General features: G+C 39.3%; 1 protein-coding gene across 2 annotated transcripts in view; it reads left to right on the forward strand.

Moving 5' to 3' along the window:
- Positions 1-13,011, forward strand: part of NCALD (neurocalcin delta) — a 367,660-nt gene that overhangs the window by 291,271 nt on the left and 63,378 nt on the right. The gene's annotated exons all lie outside the window — the stretch shown is intronic.

Genomic DNA, 13,011 nt, shown 5'->3' on the forward strand with positions numbered 1-13,011 from the left:
AACCAAATTTTTAAAAATTGTGATATGTGTTTTGTTAATAATACATTATTAAATAATACAGACTAGCAGCAGGTATAATAACTACCATAATTTGAAGTAGTGGTGAATGCAGAAGATATTTACAAGAACTTTAATGTGATGTGAAAGTATCTGTGATTTCTCTTGGCAGCAATATCACAGGTACTGTGGTTTGTGGCCTGCATTTTAATTGAAGGATATACTAAATTTCAGTTTGAGGTTAGTGAAACTAAAGAAGTAATATTTTTCCTATCCAAGATCCCTGGGCCCTCTTGAATTCTGTCCACCTCTGAGTTAATCGACATGTAAGCTAATGATGCCAAAAGGCCATAGAACTGCACTGGACAAAATTCATAGCCCCATTTCCACACTCAGTTCTGCCACATTTGATTTTATTCTCTGAATGTATGAATTTCACAGTATTCTCTAAATTCTGTGTGAAAAGGGATGATATGGCCACACAGCTACCAAAGTGTACCTTTCCTTTATTTCCGTTGTTGAGATCCATAAGCAGACTTATTTTATCTGGACTAAGAAACCCTTACCTGCTTAGACAAGGATTAAGAGGAAACCTCATAGTATTAATGCAAGTTATGCAAGTTAAAATCATGGGCCGCAGAAGTAAGACCATAGCTGTTTACAAAGGGACCTTTATCCACTCAAGAAGATAAGCAAGTAGTATTTAGATGAAGAATGCTGGGTGTTATATGAGACCATAACTGAAGAAATACTCTGAAAGTACATTGTGTGCTCACAGCATTTGAAGCAAGCACTGAAGAATTTATGAGACTTTCCAGTTTGATGTAAGGCACACATATGTGTGGATTAATAATTTGTAATGTTAATTCCAGTTATTCAAGATAAAGCCTGGAAAGTTTATCTGCCAGAGGTCTCTAGGGTAGGACACATACAAAATGCAGTGGGAAATGGATACACCTCCCAAATAATCAGAACACAGAACCTTATTTGATTTACTGGATCTTTAAGACCAATGTAGGACGTATTAATATTATTATTTAGTGTGGCTTATGTAAGTAATTGTCTCATTTCCTTTGTCCCTTTCAATGTGCAAAAGATAGTGCCTGATTTTCCTTTCCAACCAGCAGGATAACTTTGCGGTTGGTCAGCTGCTATCACGGCCCTGTGTTTAGAATGTCCTAAACCCGCCTTTCTATGACATCAGTACCCACCATCTCAGCGTAAGAGAATGGGAGCTATGACATTTTGCACAAGCTGTTGTTTAAACTCAATCCAAATTCCTCACATTTGAAGTGGAAGCTTAGCAATTTTTCTTCGCATGTTCTCAGAGGAATTACGAAAGAGATTTTTCTCAAACATTTTTTATTCTTTGGATTAGAAAAGGACACCTGCCTTGGAGACTTTGAGTCTCTGTAGCAACTTGATTAAAAAAAAAAAAAAAACTTGGGAAAAGTCTAAAATCTCTGACTCCAGGCTGTATTGTTTGCTCCTCAATGACAAGTGTTTGAAATTTTAAGTTCAAATAGGAATGTGCCATTATTTTTCATGAAATCCACTTTTATTTAACTGGTGCCCCATGGTGGAAATCCAACTAGGAATAGCATTCTAAAATGTAGTATTTTTTATACTACCAGAAGTTAGTGCTCATTAAGACTTTGATTTAAAAATTATATGATAAATATTTAAATTCACTGGAGCCACATTCTCCAAACTAAACACAGTCTGTTCTTTTTATCTCTGTGGTGAACTTTAGTTTTTTGGAATATATTTCCATAATGCCTTTAATTAAAGACACAGCATCCCTTTAAAATTTGGTTTACATTATTGCAAAACAGAATATACTGAGAGCACAATGAAGTTCTATATTTGATTTGCAGAAAAGAAATCTCTAGTCTGAAAGACATTCTAGCTGTTGTCTGTCTTAGTGGGAAGATTGTCAATGTTTTCTGAATTCTGTCCCAGTGACCATAGGAACACCAAAGGCTTCATATTGCTTTTATACAAGGATGAGTTTTAAAAAGAGAATTCTGGATTTTCTTTATTTTTATGAATTTAAACTCTGTCTATTAGAGGTAAATGTTGAGAAGGGTGTTAATGTTCTTTGGCTGTTTACTCAGCTGACTCCCACAGACTTTTATATGATTCATACAACTAAAACCACGATCAATGTTGTGACGACTATATTTACAACATCCTTGAAGATAACATAGAAAATAGCATCTCACAAAAGTTGTCCCATCCCACGCCTTCCTATGTCTTACCGTGGATCAGGTGCAGCAAACAATGATTAACTGGCTACTGCATCCATGGTGTTGTAGCAGGCATTTTGGTCCCTCCCTTATGGGCTCCTTTGAGTGATATATGCCACTGGCATAGAGAACACAAGTTACTTTGTGGACTCTGACTTTTGTTTGCTTGAGCTTTTATTCAAACATTCAGTTTTTCATGCATCTGACAAATTGTGAGCACTTAAATTATGTCAGTCATTAGACTAGACACCAAGGCTGCTGCGGGGGACAGTACAGGCAAGGTCCCTGCCATCATGGAACTTACACTCTAACTATGTAGGGCACCTGCCCAGAGACCGGTGAACCAGCAACCAAGGTTCCCTTCCTTTCAAGGTTCCATGCTAGCCACTGCAGTCAAAAAGAGAACCTGTACTAAAAGAAAAAAAAAATTCGTCATCAGAAAAGAGACAAGCAACCTGGGAACCATTAGATTTTATACCTGAGTCAAACCTTAGAAGAGACATTCTTCAGCTGGTGAACAGCTGGTCTCATTTGTGAGCAATCTGTTCCCATCAGTGTCAGGGATTCCATGTCAGTACACCCAGCCCTATTCGCAGGTGGCGAAAAGGTATTTGTCGTCTAGTTTAGAAGATAAATGAAACTGGTAGGGACTGACTTAGAGAATGATTTCCTTTTATGCAGAAACCTTGTTTTATGCAAATAATGAGAATCATCTTCTTTTATTAAAAGAATCCTTAAATTACTGGTGCCCAAGTATATCTCTCCCATCTTCCCTGTACTAATGCAGTCAGGATAGGCTCACTGCTGTTATAAATAGCCCCAAATCCCAATGGCAAAATACAACACTATGCATCTTTCACTCACCCACAAATCGGGTTTGCAGGAAGAGCTCTGCTCCACAGAGTCATCCAAGAACTCAGGCTCCTTCTAGCTAGTTAAACTGATCTGGGAGCAAATCCTCTCTACCAGTTGCTAGTGATACTTCGGGCAAGTTACCTAAGTCAGAGTTTTCTTATCTGAATAATATTAGTACATCCCTCTTGGATTTTTTGAGTCAACTTCCTTGGCATAGTAACTGACAGGTGTTAGGTACTCAATACCGTGAACCATTATTTTTAATTTTCTACCCTTGGTAGTGTTGGCACCACCATCCTCCAAGAGCCAGGAGTTGGAGGAGGTGTGTCCCTGGAATTAAGATAGTAGCTAACACTTAGGGAGCTAGAGAGTCTTTAGAGCTCTTTTCAAAATAACTATTTTTTTCTTCACAACATTGCAGTTTTTTAAATGAGGAAACTGAAGCACAAGAGAGCTTAAGCAAATTGCCCAGTGTCCCAAAAGTACATATCAGACTCTAAGTGTTTGGCTTCAGAGTCCTGGCTCTTTATTCACTGCATTGTTTTTTGCCTTTTAAGTTGAAATATACAGCAGGTCCTCTACTAGCATCGTTTTGTTGTAACTTGATGAGAAAAAGTTGGTTTTGTTATATGTTATTTCATTTAAAGTTGCAGTTTCTGAGAACCCATCAACGACGTTAAGTGAGTTACTGTATTGTATTTTCCCTAGAAGTCATGTGATATGTTGTGGCAGCTTGTACTCTCCAAAGATGGCCATACGGCTATGTCCACTCCCACCTGCTCTTCCGGAGTCTTTTCCATGTCTTTTTCCCTTTGAACCTAAATGGGCTTGTGATTGGTTCAACTGATAGAGTACAGTGGAAATACTGCTAGGTGGCTTCCAAGGCTAGATCATAAAAAGGATACAGTTTCTTTTTCTCTCGGGCTATTCTTTCTGTCATGTACGACATTGGCCCTTGGAATCCAGCCACTATGTAAATGGCTAAAACACCTACCTGAGGTCTTTCTATGTGGTCTGGGCTTCCTGCAACACAGTGGCTAGATTCCAAGGGCCTATGTCATTCACGATAGAAAGATGTAGGACATTGTTCCAAATTTACAAGCAGGATGTGTTCCTAAAGCTCAGCCAACACCTCCAGCTCAGGTCTCAGCAGACATCTAGCATCCACCACTAGACGTGTAAATGAGCAAGCCTTCAGGGGATGCCAGGCCCCGGTCACTGGGTCACTCTTCCCCCTCCAGGTGCCAAGTGGACCAGAGATGAGCTATCCCTCTTGAGCCCTGCCCCAAATTGCACATTCAGGAACAAAATAAGAGTTGTTGCTGTTTTAAGCCCATAGTTTTGAAATAATGTCTTAGGCAGTCAGAGTAACTAGAACGTATGGGGTAATTAGAAATGAGCAAAATACCTGTATAGAAGGCTAGACTTCAGGTACACATAGATTAAATAAGCTTATGTGATTTGGTCTAAGTACCTAACCTAGCCTAAAATAATTTCTGGAAGAAAATACATTTCTGTTACCAGTCAAATTATGAAGGAGCGTTAGGAACACATCCTGCTTGTAAATTTGGAGCAGTGTCTTACATCTTAATGCTGTTGCTGGTTCTCAGAGAAGATGTGGGCAACACTGAGGCTGGCCTGTGTGCCCTAGCAAATCTTGCTTATTGCCTGCTGCTGGCTGGGACCCACCCTGCAGGAGAGCCCGTGTGGATGGCGTTACTTGTGCCTTTTCCCTCGGTCACTGCTTAGTCCTTGTCTGCCTTTGTCTCCCTCTCCCACACCTGCTCTATCTAATCTGCTGCCTACTTTTCTATTGTTAGACCCTGCTGTCTCCTTGACACTCTCTTTTGGCCCATTTCCAGTGCTTCTAGGCCATTTCTGTTCTAATGGTTTATAGTAAAGCTAAGGAATTCCCCTCAGCCAGGTAAGATTTAGCTCACTCAGCAAGTCTCATTCTTCCTAACAAAGCTTCCCAAAGGGAAGCTGTCCCACTGGCCTTTGGCTCCACGAGTTGGTCAAACCCAGCATTTGGAATCCTCAAAAATGTGGCCCTTGTGTCCTTACTCAAAGAGGCATCTGTGTCTCTCTATTACAGAGAAATCAATACTCCAACTCTCTTCTCATTTAAACTTCCCGTCCTGATGGTCTTCCTACCTTCCCTTAAGAATGTGCTCATTCATTTACTCGTCTGACACTCGTTAACTCCATACAGTGGGCCCTGGAGTTGAGCACCTATGAAAATATTCCTTTCATGTTCAGGGACTGGTAAGGTTCCTCCAGTTGTTCCTCATTTGCTTACCATAGACACTGGGCAGATGTGGTCCAGTCACCCAGAACTTTCAATAACCAGGACACATCTCATCTCGTCCAAGATGTTCCAGGTAAGTGCGATACTGTAAGGATGGTATAGGACCAGCCAGTCTTTGAAAAGGTTACAGCCTTGTTTGAGAGGCTGGACAAAGCCTGGAACTATGTCTTCCATCCTGGTTATAACCTCTCATAGAGCCTAGTGTCATGCTGAACACAGCACTTACACGTTAAATCTCTATTAGATGATTCATGCGTAGATTAACTACAGAGGATGTGTGGCATTGGGATGACTTTGGAGAGGAAGTGAACTTTGAGTTGGGCCTTAAAGGATGGAGAACATTTGGCATGACCAACAGAAGTGAAAGTGTAATCCAGTGAGCATCATGAGAACATTCTAGTAACAGAAATAGGACACCTGGAATCAAGAACATGTTCAGGAAAAAGAAAAAATGTATAGTCTATAAGGTGGGTCCATGGAGGACCTAGAATTTATCCACTTAAGCTGGATTTGATCTGATAGACAGCAGGAAGCTAGTGAAAGGCCAGGAGCAGGTAACTGATGTATGTGTTAAACGGTGTGAGAATTTTAAGAGACAAGGTCTCCCTCTGTCACCCAGGCTGGAATGCAGTGGTACAATCATAGCTCACTGCAACCTCGAACTTCTGGGCTCAAGCGATCCTCCTGCCTCAGCCTCCTGAGTGGCTGAGACTTCACAGGTGTGTGTCACCATACACAGCAAATTTTCATTTTCATTTTTTTTTTTTTTAGAGACAGGATCTCACTATGTTGCCCAGGCTGATCTTGAGCTCCTGGCCTCCAGCAAACTTCCTGCCTTGGCCTCCCAAAGTGCTGGGACTACAGGTGTGAGCCACCACACCTTGTTGGTGTGAGAATATTTTAATGACCTTATTTCCTTTGGCTTTCGACCAGTCATATTAAGAGCCTGAATATGTGCTAAGCTAGGTGTTCCCTTTTTCTCATAGAAAAGTTTCAACTTTTTAAATTAAAAAAATGTGAGTTCTCTTTTGCCCCCACTACAGCGTGAGTGGCTCTTTTGACTGCAGCCAGGTTATACCTGTAGGCATATCTATGTGTAACTCCATAGTTGTAAATACATTATCTGTTACTCAGCAAAGTCTTATTCATCTAAAACACAAATCAACTTAATAATTAAACCTTTGTAACATTTTCTATAAAACTATAATATAATGATTGTATAATTATAATTGATATTCATAATGAAACCCCTGGGACATTGCATCATTATTCTAAAAAACAAGTCTCTGAACAGGTCACCAGTGAAAGATTCAGTTATGTTCATTCAGTACTGTTTCGGTTGTCAGTTGTGAGTGCATGTCAGTATGTATCTGCAGTCTTAGAATTCTGGGCATCAATATATGTGTTTGGCAACTATCAAAATGTTCTTAACCAGAACATGCCATTCTTCAGAAAAATATTATAAATTATACATGAAAAAAGTAATATACATACAGTATGAAGAATAATAGAAAACAAATCCCCGTGTAGCCAACAAAAACAGCATTAGTTAATCATTCTAGTGCAGTGTAAGGTTATATTAATACGTTGATATCCAAGATAACTTTACTACAGCAGCATGCAGATTAGTACTGTCTCTAAGGTCCAATGCCTGAAGGATATTAAAACAGTGATGTATTTTTTAACACTCCAATAACATAAAGATTTTAAACCAATTGAGCACAGAGAGTCAGTTATCTCAGGCTGTGATGGCGAGTAAAAGGTGTGCATTCTGCTTACAGGACATCACTGGCCATTGCTGCTGGCCGTTGTGAGGAAATCCGTTTCTGTGCCCTGAGGCCACTGCCCACTCTGATGCTGCTTGCTACCTCCTCACTGTTCGGGAGAGAATGGCCAAAGAACCTTGGCAAGCCCTGAGCTCCCTTACAAGCCAAAATATCAGGAGTGGTTAAAGCAAACCATTCTCTCTCTTGGGGGTTCTCCTCTTTACAGAGAGCGTGAACAAAAACTTAAGTGGAAATTACAGTTTTCATGCAATTTCTCTTCTGGTATATCCAGAGGATGCTTCACAAAATAAAAGTTATTTCAGAAAGATGCAACCTCCGGTCCAAATTCCACTTTGTAAAAGAAACTGTCATTGAATCTGCTGTGCCCACCTCCAAAAATGTTGGTCAGCTTCCAATTTTAAAAGGTCAATCCATTGCTATTCGGAAAAAGGGCTCTCTTTCTCCTTCAACCCTCAAAACGGCTTAAGGATTAATGCCAGGAACTGACCAAGAGTCCATTAGTCACTCCGGCAGCATCCCCCGTCCGAGGGTTACTTTGTTAAAGTCACAAAAGGCACAAAACTTAGTTATGCTACAGGTTAACTAAAAGATACTGATTTTGAGGTACTGTAAAAAAGAAAAGGTCTCACTAAAATCAGGTTATATCATGCCTGGATTTAAGATTAACAGGAACTGTTTTATTGTGGTAGTATATATCTATATAATTTACCACTTTAACCATTTTTAAGTGCATGATTCAGCACATTAAATACATTTGGATTGTTGTGCAACCATTACCATCATCCATCTCCAAAACTTTCCCATCTTCCCAAACCGAGGCTCCATACCCCATTAAACTAACTTTCCATTCTCCCTCGCCACCAACCCCTGGCAACCACCATTCTACTTTTTCTAAACAGGGACTTTTTTAGGGAGTTTAAAATAAACCTACCATTTCTCTTGCTCTTGCATAAGCTCTTCAATAATTAATGATAAAATCCCCATTAAAAGTCCTGAAATAGGTGGAAGTTCCTTAGGTTTATACAAGTGGGCAAAATTTACACAGAGTTCCATGACAGATATTTCAGACATACAACAGTAGGATGTGTTCTTGATGTTGTGAAGACAAAGGAGATGGTGGGCTGAAACGTGTGCTCCAGATCACCTACTAAAACCATATTCAGTGCAGTTTTTATGTAATCACTCAGCTCACCATCCTGCTTGTCAAAAAGAAAGCCATTGAACCTGGGAGATTTTCTAATAATATACTCAGATAGTTTTACAGTAGTCTTCTATTAATATTCATTTTAAGTAACTTAAGTATAGAATCAATATATTTTTATGGTAGAACATTTGGAAAATATAAAGGAACATAAAGAAGAAAATAGGCTGGGTGCAGTGACTCACTGCAGCTTTGGGAGGCTGAGGCAGGAGGATCACTGAGGCCAGGAGTTCAAGGACAGCCTGAGCAACATAGCAAGACTCTGTCTCTACCAAAAAATTAAAAACTTAGCTTGAGCCCAGGAGTTTGTGATTACAATTAGCTGTGATCATACCACTGCACTCCAGCCTGAGAGACAGAGTGAGATCCTTCTCTAAAAAAAATTAAACAGAAGAAAAGGAGCATCACTCTTAATATTCTACTGCCTACAGGTAACCATTACTAATATTTTTAAACTAAAAAGCATTATATTTAATTTTACTTTACATCAATAGAAGAAAAATTACTCTGAAATGAAACGGAGGATTTAAATTTCAAATAACTGTTTCTTTAAAGTAGGAATTATTGGTTTCTAACTAAACTAAATTTCTAATTAAAAATGAAAAATCAATCAAACTTTGAGATTGGGGATTAACTTTTTTAAAAACAACTATTGTTTCTTGATGAGTATAGGCTTATATTTTTTGTTAGTAAAGTTTAACTATCTCATGAAGACTAGAAAAGACCATAGATAATCAAACAAAAATACCCTTTGGTGAAAAAAAAAGTTTTAAACAGAGTTCAAAACCTAATCCCACCTGTGGGATTATTCTCTTGAAGAAAATTATACAAAAGGGTAATCTATAAGGAACCATAGCCCATGAAGCCATAAACCACTTTCAGAAAGAAAAATAAACAATACAATGGGGAAGAAGTTCTTCTCCCGGAAGTTCTTTCCCGCACAGGAATATGGAGAAAGTCACTATCTCCCTTAACCAGAGAGGCTTAACTTCATTTGCTCCAGACACCAGTGTTTTTTATATTCCTTTAATTATTTAAATGCTGACTATATTTTAGTTTGCTTCATATTTAGACCATGATTGCCCTTTACGTATATTTATTTTTCTAGAGTTTCTAATTATCTTTGTCTTCTCTGGTTATCCTGAAGAAACTTAAATCTTCAGTACGTATGTGGCATGTCATAGTTTACTTCATGCTGATTTATTATTCAACTTCGTTTTGATAACCTCTTTCTTGTTGAAGATGTTCTTCAAGCCCTCTGTCCTACTGTTCTAATTTGGACTAAGTATAGGCAGTTCCACTAGGATTTCTTTCCATCATAATTAGATTATTTCTATTGTTTCCAAGTCTGCCCCTTTCTTGGATTCATTTTTAATTTTGCTAGAGTATATATTTTTGATTTTTTTTCCCAAAATGACAGAAGAAGGGTTAGATCTTCATTTTGCCCTCAGAACGGAGAAATAGATTCCTAATAACTTGCTATCACAATTTTATGGACTTTGTTCCACTGTCTTCTGGCAACCTGAAAAGCAGATATGAAGTCTGCTGCCATTTGATCTTGATTCCTTTATAGGTGGCTTTCCCCACCCCTGCCATCCCCCGTGAGCTTTTAGAATTTTCTTGTTGTGCTTGAAGATTATAAATTTTACCCGGAAGTATCCAAGTGTGTCTTTTTTTTCATTGTTCCTCTTCAGGCTTTTTAAATCCAAGACTTGAGATTTATTCAGCTCAGGAAAAAATGCTTCTAGTATTTATTTGACGTGTTTATCTTCTCTATTTTTTTGTTTGTTTTCTTCTCCAATAACTCTTATTATGGAAAGGGTATTAGATCTCTTAGCTCTAGGAGATATTAGATCTCTTGGCCCTCTCCTCTGTGGTCTTAACTTTTCTCTCATATTTTCTTTCTTTCCTTGTATGTACATTCAGAGGCGTTCCTCAATTTTCCCTTCTGAATCTCAAATTTATTTTTGTCATTTCATTTCAAGTATTCAGCCTTTTTACTGAGCATCTTTTTTAAAATCATTTTTTAATTTTTATGTTTAGAGATGCAACATGCTCTCAAAGATCCCTGAAAACAGTACTTTTAGAAAAAAGTTATCTTCTTTGTCCTATTTGAACTCTATTTCCTTTGGTATCAATGGTTCTATTGTTCTTCTGGATCCTTCTCTCTTCTGTTCTTGGTTTTCCTTCAATAAATGATGACTTTTGACTGGTCAATCATATCCATAAATGAAGGGCTAGGTTTCCTAGAAAGGTAACTGGTGGGATTTCCTTGGCAGTTATGTGGGACTGGTTTTCTACCACGCCTCTCCTCATGAATGGAAGGACTGACAGACTCATGGGAGGCATAGTGAGAGAGAGAAACAGGCAAGCTTATGACTACCTAAACTGCCCAAATCAGGAAGGTTTTATTTTTAGGGGGTGAACTACTTTTGTGTACTGCTTTTCTGTGCAGAGCTTGGAGTAGGGTAGAGAAAAAGGGAAAACAACATTCTAAAGAGTCCTTTTATTTATTACCCCAATCGCTCCTTCTCCCTGTGATTCCAGACCTGAATGCTGCTGGTTTCCATTGAGAAGAACAGCCCTCATCTCTTCCTCAGCCCTCTCTGAAATCTATTTTATGTTGTAGGTTTCATTGGCACAATCCAACCATATCTGTTTGCTATTTTCCAGAAATTCCTTGAAATTTCTATCGATGGTAACCTTGCCTGATTCCCATCCCTGCTTTATGAGTTATTCTTTTTCATACCTATTTTCTGCCATGTAGGTATAAGCTGTGGAGGAAGGATAGGTAAACTTTCACGCTTCCTTCACCATCTTGAAGTGAGATTATATCTGTATTCAGAAAGCTTGTCCCAGTGTGTTGGTGCATGATTGCCATGAGGCATGGCGCATGTCTTATTCTCCGCGAGGCTATTTCTCTTTTTTTCATGGCCACAGAAAGCTCTCCCAACCCTGATCAGCCATATGAGCAATATGGATCCTTTACTAAAGAGAGCAAAATGAAAGAAGGTGAGTCACATGAGGTAATTCCATCTTCAGATCCATAATTTCTGCCTCAACCAAGTACTGTCTCATTCTTCAGGACTCAGGCCCTGCTCCTAACTTCCCCAATACTCCTGTATAATACAAACCCCAATTAGACCACTAAGCACACAGTTCTACCATTTCATCTCTGTCTCCTTCATTAAACTCTAAGCTCCCCGAAGGTAAACATGGTGATTTATTTCATTTCTGCATCCTCAGTGCACTCCACAGAGGCTGGTGTTAAGTGCCCAATACAGATTGAATAACCGAGCAAGTGAATGAATGAACAAAGGAATGGACGGGCTTGATGTTGACCTTGGAAATAGGTGTGTTGTCTTTCTTTGCTGAAAATGAGGCCACTGACCTTCTTTAGTCATGAGAAGCTTTGGGAAAGGGTGTTTTAGGCAGAAAGAGCAGTAAAGATGAAGGCTCAGAAGCAAACTGGAGCATGGCTTTTTGTGTGGGAGGGGGCTGGCGGAAGTTGTTCCCAGAAGGCTGTTAATTATTGGCGCATCCAAACCTCTAATCTTTGTTGTGTTCTTTTGTGCTTTGTGGTGGTCTGATTACAGGGTTCTTCCCATTTTTGCCAGTTCAGTGAGTGCAGGTCTAATTAGAGCTGCTCTATTTTATCGGAAATGCTGGGGCCTCAGTTTGATAGGTGTTATCAAAGGCTCCTTCATGGTTCTATACAATCATGATTTAAAACCTACACCAGCCTTCTTTGCCAATTTACATTAAAGGATCTACTTACACTTCTATTAAGTAGCATTAATTATACTGAGCCCTCACTTCACAGGAACATTACAAAACCACAGACAGCTTAGAAAGGAGCTTTCAAGTTGTGCTTGGGCTCCTGTTGCCTGCTGGAAATTGATAACGCATGAACCCCTCAGTTATAGAGCTCTGCTGCCCATGTGATTGCTTGGTAGAAATTCCTTGCACAGATGTCTCTGACTCCATTCACCCCCTGAAAGTCTGCCCCAGCGGTTTGAGTGCCTTGCCTCCTATTTCTGCTAATTTAATAAAAAGCAAACAAATAAAAAAACCTAACAGTTGTCAGAAGCAAGTAGACTCTCAATTCATGGTTAATTAAAATTAGTATTTTAATTTTGAGATGTGTTATTCTATCTACAAAGCAGGTGCTCAATAAATATTTGTCAAGTGAGTGAAAGAATGAATTTAACCTTAGAGGGCAGATTCGGTTTGCCTTTCCTGAAAGTAGAGTTAAGGAGCACGTTTGCTGGAAATTGTCCCAGGTAAGTACAGGGATCCGCTTCGGCTCACAGGCCACCCGCTCTTTCTGTTTTAGCCATTGTCAGTCCAGTCACATACTGTACACATCATGCATCTCTCATCTGCAGAGAGAATTCCTTCCAGGATTTGGAATGTCACTCAAGACATCTCAGTAGGGTCCTTTCGTGTGTGTCTAATGGCATTGTTGGGGGCGATGCTGTTCCCAGGGTCTCACTCCTCACCTGCTAAGGTAGAGACCTTGACTAAAAGGGGACATCCCTACGTCCTCAGCTTCTCAGCGTCAAACTGGGTTTTGTTTTGAAGAATAAGCTGCTGGTGTTAGATGTGTGATAG

The sequence above is a fragment of the Lemur catta genome, chromosome 9 (assembly GCF_020740605.2).
Source record: "Lemur catta isolate mLemCat1 chromosome 9, mLemCat1.pri, whole genome shotgun sequence".
Classification (NCBI taxonomy): Eukaryota; Metazoa; Chordata; class Mammalia; order Primates; family Lemuridae; genus Lemur; species Lemur catta.